The following is a 10,774-nucleotide window of genomic DNA, read 5'->3' as shown; positions in this document are numbered from 1 at the left end:
AATTATCGTGGATAAAGAACTATTAGATATTATGTCCATCTTCAAGGCATTTATGCCAGTTAGGGAAATAATTGCCTAAACATTCTGACCATAATGTCCTACACTTAATAGACATTCAATACATTTTAATGAATTACAATTAATGAAATGAGAGCCAATTTCTGTGTCCAAGAAAAATGCTAAATACTTATCAGGAGGTATAAGTGGCTGTTTCTGTCCTCTAGGAGAGGATAATCAAGTGTGAGGTAATAAAATGTTCATGAATACATTCCTCAGCATGTTGAGTTTCCTGCCAAATGTGTCTTAGAGATATCACTAGAAGCTGGTATAGTTAGAAAAGGCTTCCCAAAGGAAAAAGGTCTTTGTCAAGAACTGTGAAAAAGCTAAAATTTTACCCTATTTGCAAGCTGAAAGTTAGTCTGTCGCATTTTCATAGGTACTTGAAGAGAACACAAAACTTCTAGGTCAGAGATAATGGACCTCCTCACTCACAGGATAGCAGGCCATAGGAACTTTGTATCCACCCTGGTGAACTGGTCCTCCAAAGCCCATAGGGCCAACACAAAGTAGTCCAGGAGGGCACGGTACACTCTGTGGGTTTGTATCACAGCTGAGGAACCCTGAGATAAGGAAACCCCAATCTTCTAAAGGGGCTGTTAGCAAACCTGTTCAATCTACCCTGGAAGGAAACATTATCTTTATTAACCTGGTCAGAAAACAAATTCATCTTCTCTCAGAGGGAGATGCTCTCTCTATTCAAGGCTGTATGCTATACATTAAAAAAAATAGCCCAGACCAAAAGTTGTCAGTGCCTTTACTCAGAAGATGGACAAAAACACAAGACACCCGTGGAGAATGTACTTCAACATTCTTGACGGTTGGGTGTGATTTGATCAAGCAATAGGAAGAGAACGGATATTCTAGAAGAGAGAAGAATTTCATATGTACATATTTATTTCATGACAGATCCCTTTGGGCCTCAGTTTCTTTACCTGTAAAATTGGAATACCTTCATCATGAGGTTGCTGTAAAAATTGTATGAAATAATCTATGTATGTTATCCAGCCTGATGACCTGATGACTGACATACAGCAGGTACCAAACTCTTAGTTCTTTTCCATTTCCCCCAGAATGTATAGGATGTGAGTCTGTAGCCTTCCCTGATATCAAGAAAGAATCAAATGGAAGCACTTATTCCATTTGCAAACTTTTTATTGAGCATCTACTCATGTTCCAGGCACCAGATTAGAGATCATGCTTGCTCTCTTGAACTTTACAGTCTGTTTCAAGGGTGAAATAGAGGAGAGCAGAATTTTCTTGCTTCTGCCAAATAAGCTTGTAGAAGGTATAGCTCTAAAGTTTTATGGTAATTCCATTTGACCATGAAGCCAGGGAATTCTTGAGACATAGAAGGAACATAAACCTAAAATAAGAGCAATGACATGTCCAGGTTCAGTGATGGCATACAGCATTCAACAATAGGCTTTCTCAGGATCTTTTTGGAAAAAGAATACTAATAAATGTCACAGAAAGATTTCATGTGGACATTACTGTCACCAATGTACCATTGTTCTGTCATACATTTGGTAAAGATGTATTGAGCACTCACTACATGCTATGTATAATGATAGGTGCTAGAATTCAAGGATTGAGAGCAGGAATGTTCTTGAGAGTGAGATGGCCCCAAGGGACAAGGGATTGATTTTTCATAAGTTGGTGTCAACATTTAACTATATATATGTAGAGAAAAGTGAGGGGATCTGAGACATACTGTGAATAAGGGCTTCAGTTGAAAGATATGATTATTGATTCATTGAACAATCCTAAAATAGACTTTGTTTAGGAGAGAAGAAAGTTGTTAAAATGTCTTTATCTGTGGAGAGGATATACAATTATTCTTTATAGACTCTATGTATCAAATACTTAATAGAAATACAATAATTTTTGAGAGATACAAGAGTTTTAACAACCATCCCTCCTTGGGGGGTGGGGCTTGATAATTCAACCACGCTGTGAAATCTGTTTGATGCATTAGAATAGTATATGAAAGGACAGCTCCAGTTGGTATTGGTACTAGTGGGAATGGTACTTGGTTCCTACCTTGCTTCCAGTACAGTGTAGACTGGATTCCACTTATTTGCTTAGGATCTACCTACTGCACTGGATTGTGAAAAATGCTCATGCTGTTTGAGAGCTGAGTGTTGGAGAGTTAACCGGGAGGAGAAGTAAATTACATTGGAAATGAGAAACTGAGGACAAGGCATGAAAGCAGAGCCAAAGGGAGCTAGTGCTCCATCTTCAGTTTTTATTACTCACAGGTGGTGAAGAGGGCCTCTGCCAGTACTAAAGAGCTGGCCTTATAGCAGATTGCTGAGGGGAATGCTGGGTCCAGCAGTCAAAGGGAGCCAAGGACCTTCAAAACTCTCCAGATGCCAATCATCCTCGCTCCTCTGCTGCCCTGTGCTGTCTAGCTGGCTACATTCCTTCAGGTTAGATCATACTTCTAGATCTTGGCTTTCCCCAGGGAGGGAGGACACATTATCAGCAACATCTTACTTAGTATGGATTCCTTTGTGCCGACCTGAGTTTGCAAGAGAAACAAGAAAGCACACAATACTGCAAATGAGAGAAGGAAAGACTGGAGAAATCCCAGGGGAGAAACATCTTTTCTCCGCCACACGTTGTTTTCCTTAGGGGCTCCCTTGTTAACCAGATTTACTGCTAAATCCCAACATAGGTTCTCAAACCTTTCTGAACTGATGAAAGTGACAGTGCGGGAGTCATAACAATCCATCACGACAGCCTTCTTCGTATCTGAGTCATGCTAGTGGCTGCTGTCTTGAAAGGTCAGGCCCACACCAGTTTTTCCTGAGACTGCAGGGCCCCCAGGGTCCTTGCCGAGCAGCCTTTCAGCCTGAGAACAGCACAGCAGATAGTGTCATCTTTGTGAAACCAAAGCGCTTTTGTCTTAGTGCCATGCAAAATGCTTTTCTCTCTCTCTTTCTCTCTGAACATGGCCCTAATTGATAAAATCCCTTCTGCCTATATTAGGTGAAGCCAGATGAGAGCTGGGATGGCCTACGTGCAGGGCCCAGATTAAACCTTCCAGCACTCTCCCTCCCTGGGTGTCCCTCCTCCTCCTCCACCGCGTTCTAGGAGGGGACTTCCCAGGAATGTTTCCTTTAGCCAGCTGTTCGCTCTGATTTTACAAGACGGTTCTCCGGTTCTCCGTGTTCAGTAGGAACAAAGATCACTGATATCCCCATTGGGTTTATCAGAAGCAAGTGGGAACCATGAGCTCTTTTTATGTGGAAAAGAGAGATTTTGAAATTATTCATAATCCTGCTTCTTCCCTCAAAACATTCTCATCCCCATGGGCCCCTTTCACTAATCAGCTATGCAAGTCTTTACAGTAAAATCTAGCTACATATTAATCTTTTGTTTTTGTTGGTAGGATGTCTTGATTTTCCTCCCTGTATAAATGTGAAAATAAACAGAGAAAACATCACTTAAGGGGAGCCTACCTGGCTGAGTTGATAGAGAATGCAAACGGCCTCTTGATGCCGGGGTTGTGAGTTCGAGCCCCACATTGTGTCTAGATATTACTTAAAAATAAAATCTTGAGAGAAAACAATTTAAAATGGAGTCAGGAAGTCCAAAAGGAGGAGCTTTCACACACTACCACTTGCCATAGGAAGCATACCTTGCATTCCCAAACAGGAAACTTACCCTGCATCAGGAGGAAGGGAAGAATTTCTCCCTGTCCAGCAACAAGTATAGCCGGTAAGAAATTGCCGGTTCAACCAAGGAGAAGCCCCGAGAGTCCCTCCCAAGTTCCTTCTTTCCCCTAAAAATGTATACTCCTCTCCCCTGTTCTCCAGGCTTGCCTAGAGAACAATAATTCACCATAGTTTGCTTGTCCTGAATTGCAATTCCTGTTATTGCCAAAAAAAACCTCGTTTTACTGATAAAATAACTGGCTCTTTTGTTCTTCTAAGGTCAACATAAACATAGTATATGCTTATATTTAAACATATTTTGCCTATGTTTCAAAAAAGAGTATATAAAATTAGAATTTATGAAAGCTTGAGGTCTGATTCCATTGGTGAGAAAAAGGTGCATTTTGAATTAAAGTCTTTTCAGAATTAATGGGCCATTCCTGAAATTAAGTGGTTAGATAAGTCCAATTAATACAAAATATTAAGTGAAGTGGTTTTTTTTTTAGGTTTATTTATTCATGAAAGACACAGAGAGAAGCAGAAACACAGGCAGAGGGTGAGGCAGGCTCTCCACAGGGAGTCAGATGCGGGACTCGATTGGTACTCCGGGATCATACCCTGAGCCAAAAGCAGACAGTCAACGGCTGAGCCACCCAGGCATCCCTGAAGTGAAGATTAACACTTATTAAGTTTCTACTATGTGCCAGATATGCTATGGGTTTTACATATCTCCACTTAATCTTCATAACACTGAGATATATCCTATCTTTATCCTACAGATAACTGACACTTGGAGAGGGGACAACAAATCAAGCCTGCCTGCTCCTAAAGCCTGATCTTTCTATTACACTTTATGAATATTAAAGCAAAAAGGAATCTTGGGGGTGTTTTAAGATAGTGGCTTGCCAAAATGTAAGATGGGTACCAAAGAGGGTGGTACATGGGTCAATTACATTCGAAATGCAATAAATGCCATCGTGAAGAAGTTAATTCCTTTTCCAAGCTCTCATAATCCTTCTGATAACCCAGTTCTATGTTGCTAACACTTGTTCACCTTATCTGTGAAAGAAAGAGCAGGTCTCAGAATCACAATCCTAAAGACAGTATTTAGCAATGTTGTAAGCCTATGTTTATTTTTCATTGTAATTTTTTTTATAGATACTTTCTAGCTATGGCAAATGATGCTGTTTCCATGCTAGTAGCCTTATAGTTTTTATTTTAAAAGTAAGTGTATTTGGATTTTAAGTAAGTCTATTTAAAGAAAGAGGATTATAAATAATAGTATGGTGGCATATACATGCGGTAAAAATCATGAAGATGTCACAGGAAATGTAAACTTTGGGGGCACAGATCTGGGGATTCTAGGCCAAAACTCACATGATACAATTGAAGAAACAGACACCTAGAGAGGCACAGTTAAGTGTTCTTGACTTACGAGTTTCCTGAATTGCTGAATTATGATCATCTACCTCTTAAAACATACCATGATCTTCCCACCAGCAGGTCAATTTCCATTGTCGTTCTCCATGCTTTCCTGGTGGTACATCAGATATCTTATGACTAGTAAATACAAATTAGAATTAAGGAAAGAAACCACAAATTCTGTTTCCTTTCAGAGCAGTCATTGTTTTTTATGAAATTTATATTAGTCTATTTAGATATTTCCATGCATAGCAGTCAGCAAATTCAAGTATAAAGTGTAGCTGTTAAAATAAAAAGGGTGTTTGTTGGAGGGAGAGCAGATAGACTCGAAATATTTAACAAATTAAACAGTTTCCCAACATTACTCCTTGAAAGCATAATTATCAGAACAATCATTTTTTTAAATTTTATTTTGTGATTCATCACTTACATACATACAACACCTGGTACTCATCATAACAAGTGCCCTCCTTAACACCCATCATCCATTTATCTCATCTCCCCCCCACCTTCCATCGACCCTCATTTGTCAGAATAATCTTTTTAAAGGCTTTTGATGTAACTCACCAAGTATGTATCTGGCAATTTATTGCTTTTAGTAGCTAGAGGTGATAATGTGGACGGTTTCTGATATAACATGCCTGTATTTCCATTCAGCTATGGGAGACCCACAAGATGCCCCAGTATTCTGCGCTAAAGGACATGGTGTTACTGGTCAATAGATACATTTCCTGTGGCTGCTATTTAGAGCTGTCAGATGTATCATCTTTCCTGTAACACTTAAAACACTTCAACTTGGTGTATAGGAGCCCAACACTGAATTTCATAAAACAAGATTTATTTTTTGCTAGTACTGGGTTTCCTAAATACAGTATTTCTGGAAAGTGAATGGCTTTAATCTGTTATTCATTTTGTCCTAATTAAAAGACAACAACATAGATCTGCAAGATGCCACAAAAATTCACCAGTTCAGCAACATCAGCGGTAGCATGGTTAGGAAAAGAATGGGGCAATTCTAGGCAGGGTAAGCATCTATCATTAATTTTTTTAAAGATATTTTTATTTATTATTTATTCATGAGAGACAGAGAGAGAGGCAGAGACATACGCAGAGGGAGAAGCAGGCTCCATGCGGGGAGCCCGATGTGGAACTCGATCCCAGGACCCCAGGATCATGAGCCAAAGGACATGAGCCACCCAGCTGCCCCTATCATTAGTCTTTTATTATACTCTCAACATCTACTTCCAGAGTGTCAACTACTACTTTTGGGCAACTGATTCCAAGCTCTTTCAGTCCCTTCTCCCATTTTGCCCCTTCATCCCATGAATTGGTGATGTAGAGCAAGGGGCACTACAGCCAATTTACCTAGGTTTGAATCCTGGCTCTACCACTTGCCTGATAAATCTATTTCATTACCACTCTGTGCTTTAGTCTCCTTATCTGCAATGGGATGATGCTATCTATTCCTTAAGGTAGCTGTAAGCAATGTGATATAAGTAAAGCACTCAAAACAATGTCATGCACATAGAAGTTTTCAATGTTAGTTATTATTTTTCAATTACACGGTAGAAATTCTCTTGGATGTCAACTCTGCCCATGCATGCATTCACCTAATACATAATTTTGAGCACTTATAATGTGCCAAGCACTGTTCAAGATACTTGAAAAACATAAATGAACAAAACCAAAAAATATCCCTTGCCTTGTGCAGATTTTTCAGGTAGAGGGAGATAGACCAATAGTCAATAAATAGAAGTAAGTTGTATTAAAGTTTAACTGCTGTGAGAAAAAAATGGAGTCAGTAAGGGAAATTCGGAGGGTAGGCAAGGGTGGGATTTAATATATGCTCAATATAATATTTCTAAAATAAAATAAAACTCACTTTTTGAGTAAAACCAGATTCTTAAAGTAGGCTCCATGCCCAGACCAACTCGGGACTTGAACTCACAACCCCTCAGACTTGAGCTGAAATCAAGAGTTGGACCCTTAACCAACTGAGCCACCCAGGCACCCCTAGATTCCCTTTCTTATTTTTCCATTTACTGATACCTAATCTTTGGTATCCTGGTTAAAAACTCAGTCACCCTACTTTCTTCTCTATGTTCCCCATAACTTGCCATTAAATCCCATGTGTTTTCTTTTGTAATGTCTCTCCAATCTATCCTGATTGAGCACTTAGGTTTGGGTTACTCTAGTAGCCTCCAAGTCTCTGCTTCTAGTTTCTTCCTACTCCAATCCATCCTGCTCTTAATTCACTTGCAAAGCAAGTCCTAGAACAGAGCTAAACCAGGTCTCTTCCTTTCTTTGCTGTCTATGGAATAAAAGTCAAATTTGTTCAAGGATGTTCATAATCTGGCCTGAGCCTGCCTTTTCAAGCCCTCTCCTTCTCTCTTCCTCATACAAAACTTTCCATTTCAGCCAGAATAATCTACTGTGATTTCCTGATGTCCTTTCTGCACCTACACAATGCATTAGCTTCTTTTCATGCTAGTTTTCTCCTCTTTGTAGAAGTGTTAGAAATTTTAGTAAATTACAATTAAAAAAATTAAAATTAAAATTAAATTAAAATTCCCTATAGAATTTACAAAATTCCACACAGTGAGACAACATCTTGAAGGTAACCCTGTGGGCCTGATCTCGGCAAGGCAGGGGTGCTGATGGAAGGACTCAGGGCTCTCTGGAGAACCCACAAATAACTAAAATGGATTTTGATACTACCAAGCCAATGCAAGAACGAATACTTACTGGTTTACCAGCAAAAACGTGCAAACAAGTCTTTTTCTAGACTGAATGCCTTCTTTTTAGTCCTCACTTACAAATCCTTTCTCCATTTAGTTTCTATCAAGGATTCCCTCTTGACAGTAATTTCTATAAAAGTAACGGACAGCTCAGTTTTTACATAGGCACAGAAATCAATTTGCTTGCATTAAAAATGTTTGACTCATGTGATTAAAGATTTTGTAAAAATAAATCCATTTTTTGTTCTGTAAAAATTGTATTTTATGGAATTTACGTAAAAATATAAAAACACTCTTGCCATTGGTGAGTATCAAAGTACTTTTATATTAATCCATTTCCTTCTGTGAGGTCTTAATCCACAATGGACTACCATTTTGATTTCTCAGTGATACAATTCACATCTGACTGCTGAAGCTGCTTGCATATAAATGATTCAACCAATTTCCATTACTTATATGGGTTTCAGTGCTAAGCAGGATACACATTTCTGCCAAATAAGACACAGATTTTTCCCAAAGATTTCTACTAATTTAAATGGTAACCTTCAATGGGACAGTATCTAGAACTATAGATCCAAGTATCTCAAAAATAAGAAATCTGAAATACATTATTTCAGAACATCAACCAAAATCTTTCTTCTTTCAGATTTCTGGCTTTCCAAATAACTGCCTGATCTCTGGGCTGTTTTCAGTAAAGTTCTGAGTAGGCCTGAGAACAGAACCTCTTTACCAATGAGGAGTTACAGCAGCCCATCTAGTTTTTTTTTTTTTTTTTTTTTTTTTAAGATTTTATTTATTCATTCATGAGAGACAGAGAGGCAGAGACATAGGCAGAGGGAGAAGCAGGCAAGGAGCCCGACGTGGGACTCGGTCTCGGGTCTCCAGGATCACACCCTGGGCTGCAGGCGGTGCTAAACCGCTGAGCCACCCGGGCTGCCCCCCATCTAGTTCTTTAAAAATAAAACACTTGTTTATTTCATCTTCCCATTAGTTACTCGGTCTACAGGAGTTACTGAGAACTATGTTTTGTCTGTAAGTACTTTGTAAATATTTATTCTGATATATTAGTTTGCTAGAGCTGCTATAATGAAGTACCACAGACTGGGTGGCTTAATCAAAAGATCTCTTCTTTCACAGTTCCAGAGGTCAGAAATCCAAGACTGAGGTCTTTGGAGGTTTTACTTCTGAGGCCTTCCTCCTTGGCTTGCAGATCTCCCCTTCTGCTCCCTCTTCAGTTCCTCCATGCTTGTGCATCCCCCAGGTCTGCACGTCCAGATTTCCTCTTACAATGACAGCAGTGGGTCTGGATTAGGACTCACCCTAAAGGACTCATTTTAATATAATCACCTCTTTAAAGGCTCTCCAAATATAGTCACACCCAAAATATTGGGAGTTAGGGCTTCAACATATGGATTTTGGGAAAAGAGAATCAGCCCATGAACAGTTTCCTAACAAAGAGAGTCAAACTGTCATTTATGATGTCTTAAAGGATTTTGGCTCTACCTTTGGGAAAGGTGTTAAAAGTAGCTCCTAATGAAACTCCTATAGATCACAGGAGGTAAAGAGTCCAAGTGCAAAGTATATCGAAATCAGAAATTTGTTCATGGACACGGAGTTTGCTCCACTATCCTCGTTTTATGCATAATTCTTAAATAGCCCTTCACTCTTGACCCAATGGAATGTGTGTGCAAAAAATAAGCATTTAATGTGTTTCAGGTCCTGGGCAAAATATTTGCCACACAGTCAGTGAGGCAGGGATGAATTTCCCAAGTATTCAGAGAAGGACACTGGAAGTCAGAGGAGTAATTTGCCCCAAATCGTTAAGTCAGAACAGGAAACCAGGTGAATCTGACTGCAGAACCCAGGTACTTAAGCAGTGTGGTCTTCTGGTTCCTGTGCTTTCCTCAGGGTGAGGCTGTGAGAACTGCAGGGCTCTCACTGTGCTGGGGCCTACCACCTGTCAACTCAGCATTCCGGGGCACCTCTGGCAGGAGAGCAAAACCACAGGCACCAGAAGAAAAAAAAAAAAAACTAAATTAGACTTCATCAAAATTTTAAAATCTTTGCAAAGAACAGTCAAGAGAGTGAAAAAACAATTCATAAAACAGGAAAAAATATTGCAAATCATGTATCTGATAAGCAATTAATATCCCAAAACGTATCAAGAACTCCACCACTCTACAACAAAAACAACTCAAAATTGGGCAAAGGATTGGACACTCTCAAAAGATATACAATAGCTAGTAAGTAAATATAGTCAAAATAACAATTAAGGAAATGAAAATTAAAACAATTAGTTACCACTTCACACCTAGAGTGACTATTATATAAGCAAAAACAGAAGATTGGCAAGGATGTAAAAAACCGGAACCCTTGCGCACTGGTGATGGGAATGTAAAATGGCAGTCACTGTGTAAAACTACATGGCAGTTCCTCAAAAACTTAATTATAAAGTAACCACACGATAGCAATTCTACTTCTGGATATATACCAAAAGGAATTAAAAGCAGGCACTCGAACAGATATTTATACACCAATATTAAAAAGCAGCATTACTCACAATAGCCAAGACAGAAATAACCCAAATATTCATTGGGTGAATGGGTAAACAAAATGTGGCAAATGCGTATTATGGAACATTATTCAGTTCTAAAAAGGAATGAAATTTTGTTACACAGTATATAACATGGATGAATCTTGAAGACATAATACTCAGCAAAAAAGAGGCACTAAAGGACAATACTGCATGATTCTACTTATAGGAGGTACTCAGAATAGTCAAATTCATGGAAACAGAACGTAGAAAGATATTTACCTCGAAAAATGGGTTGAAAGTAGAAAAGTAGGGAAGTTACTGCTTAATGGGTAGTTTGTTTGGATGACGAAAAAGTTCTA

This window comes from Canis lupus, chromosome 17 (assembly GCF_048164855.1).
Source record: "Canis lupus baileyi chromosome 17, mCanLup2.hap1, whole genome shotgun sequence".
In the NCBI taxonomy this organism is placed as follows: domain Eukaryota; kingdom Metazoa; phylum Chordata; class Mammalia; order Carnivora; family Canidae; genus Canis; species Canis lupus.
The sequence above is the reverse complement of the archived record's forward strand: the minus strand, read 5'-3'. Positions refer to the sequence as shown.